We start from the raw sequence: 3,020 nt of genomic DNA, 5'->3' as shown, positions 1-3,020 counted from the left end.
GGGGCGCTGCAGGCGCCAGGAGCGTCAACGGGCGCCTGCAGCGCCGTATAGGAGCTCCCCGACCCGATGGGCACGCATGAGGAAGATTCGATGTTGTGTGTTAAGGCATAAAGAAACGTGTAGCAGCCCAGATTCCTATTCGGTGCCTTCTGCGCCAGCTAATGTGTATTTTGTTACCTAGCACTTAAAGGCGTTCTACATGGGCCGGCCCATATAAGGTTTCGGCGGGAGACAGTTGTTCTCGGTATTAGGAAACTTCCAAAAGATCTCAACCTATGATTTTTTTCGTTTTCTCGTTTAGGTTTTTCTGAACCGGTTTTGCGTTTTTGCTTTTTTGTTTTTATTTTTCTTTCCTTTTTCCTTTTCTTTTTTATTTTTATTTTATTTTCTATTATTATTATTATTAATTTGCGTGAACTTTTTCAAATTCATTTTTTTTAAATCACAAAATTTTAAAATTTCATGTATTGTATTCAAAATCAACGAACTTTTTTCACATTCATGAACTTTAGTTTTTAATTGATGAATTTTTTGTCAAATCTGTGAACTTCTTTTTCTGATAGTCCGCAAACATTTTTCAAATTCATGAACTTATTTCAAATTCATGATTTTTCTTTCAAAATCCATGACCTTTTTCAAATCTTTTCTAAACTTTGTTTTTAAATTCGTGTGCCTTTTTTAGTTTTTGTAAGCGTTCCAAATTATCATATTTCGTTGTCTTGAAATTTTATCTAATTCATGAACTATTTCTCTTATCTATGAAATTTGTTTTAATTTGGTTGAATTTTTTTTAAATTTGCTGAACTTTTTTCAAGCAAAGTTGATTTTTTTCCAAATTTGTAACTTTTCTTAAATCCATGAACCTGTTTTTAGCCCATGATTTTTTCCAAATCCATGAAAAAAAATCAATTCCTGCTTGCTTTTTCCTTGAAAAGTCAATGGTCAACCAACCATCTAGAAATCGAAAAAACCACACATTATGAGCGATCGCTGGCCTGCTGGTTTGGCTGGCCCACGAGCGTGAGCTTCGGTTCGCCTAGAAGCGGATAAGGTGCTGAAGAGCTGCTATTTGCAGCAACCGGATTCCTCCGTAGCGTCGCACACCAGGGGAGCTCCTATACGACGCGTTCCACACTGTTTAAACTTCCGGGCGCCTGCATGTTTCCTTATGGGCCGTGGCCCACCGGTCGCACATCGCTTGCAAGCTGGCTCGCTCGGTTACACGCCTCTGCCATGCTGGCTCGCACCCTTCTTGAATGCTCACTCGCTTGCGCGATTCTGCCTCGTGAATTTAAAAAAAAGATTAGTAAATAAAAAATGTAATTTGGAATGTTCATCTTTTTTTAAAATTTCATCAAATTTGAAAAAAATCACAAATTCGAAAGAGTTCATCCATCTTGAAAACAAGTTGTTTCATTCATTTTTTTCAAAAATTTCATTAATTTTGAAAAAGATTCAGATGTCAAAAAAAAACTTTGTCCTTTTGTGAAAAAATTGATTGGTGATGATTTTTTTTATCAAATTTGAAAAATGTTCTTGCATTTTGAAAAATAAAAATAAAAGGACAACCTAAAATAAAAGACAAAAGTGTAAAAAATAACAAAATGAGAAAAAAGGAAAAAATAGAAAAAAAAAAGACAAAACCAAGCAAAAAATGGACAAAAGGTAAATGTAAATGGCCATGCCCAGACTAGATTGCGGGTGGGCGGCTGTGCGCCAAACAACAAATGCGGCATACAAGACGGCTTCTTGGGTGTTGCACCTGCTAGCGACTCACATGTGGCCGGCCTTTCCAAGCAGAGGCCTGGCTTGCGACAGCCCGTGGGCCAGTTATGGTTATGGAGGCCATGCTACTTGTGCACTCGGGTGTACGGAGGATGGAGGAGAATTAACCAAATTGTCAGGTAATTCGGTTTTCGGGTTAGGGTTCGGGTTTCAATTCCTGCCTATTCGATTTCAGGTTACGGTTCGGGGTTTGTTTCCTGCATATTTCGTCTTTGGTTCAGGATTCGGGTTCCACTCTTAAAAACATGAAATAACAAAAGGGTATGTCTTATCTAGGTATGGCATCATCACTGTTTTGTGGCCCTCTTTTGTTTGCTTGTTTGTTTGTTTGTTTGTTTGCCTTGGGTTGTTTATCTGTCCGATGAGCTCACCGATCCAGCCCGACTAGAAAACACAACCATGCTCGGATAACACAATATCCAGGCGCTTCCTAGACACGTTGTTTTTCCTTTTTGTATTAAAACAAGTGAGCACGCTCACGTTGCTTACACCGCTAGGCTAAGCACGCCATGTAGCCTAGCTTACCTAATACTACGGTTTGTGGTTGTTTTTTCCTCTCTTTTTTTGGATTTTTTCTATTTGAGGTACGTGCTTTTCTTTTGATTTTTTTTGTTTTTAACCTTTTATTTTCTTATAATTTCCTGTAGTATATATTTATATTTTAATAGATGGTGAACTTTTTTTAAACTACACAATGAATATATTTTCAATATATGGTAAACATTTGTTCAAATACACACCAAACAAATTTATAATATACGATGAACACTTTTTATATACAATGATTTTTTTTCAGTTAGTGAATTTTTTATAAATACATGGTGGATGTTTCAAATACACACTTGACATTTCAAGAAAATTGATGCTGGACATTTTTCTAAATGCACGATGAGCATTTAAAAAGGATGAAAGAGAAAAACGGAAAAACTGGGCAAAGAAACATACAGAAGAATGTTTGTGAATTTGAAAATTGTTCATAAATTCAAAAAAAAATCAAAAATACAAAAAAGGAAAACAATCGTGAATTCGAGAAATTCATCAATTTAATAAATATTTCCAAATGAAAAAATTGCTCACAATTTCAAAATTGTTCACGAATTTAAAAAGTGTTCACAAATTCAAATAATGTTCGTGAATTCAAAAAATTGTTCATGACGCTCTCGGCTACTTAGACAAACGGCACAAAGGGCTGCCGCCTTGCTTGGGCAACCTCGTCGGTTTTCACTCTAGCCACG

This window comes from Triticum dicoccoides, chromosome 3B, assembly GCF_002162155.2.
Source record: "Triticum dicoccoides isolate Atlit2015 ecotype Zavitan chromosome 3B, WEW_v2.0, whole genome shotgun sequence".
In the NCBI taxonomy this organism is placed as follows: domain Eukaryota; kingdom Viridiplantae; phylum Streptophyta; class Magnoliopsida; order Poales; family Poaceae; genus Triticum; species Triticum dicoccoides.
Note: the sequence above shows the minus strand (reverse complement) of the source record.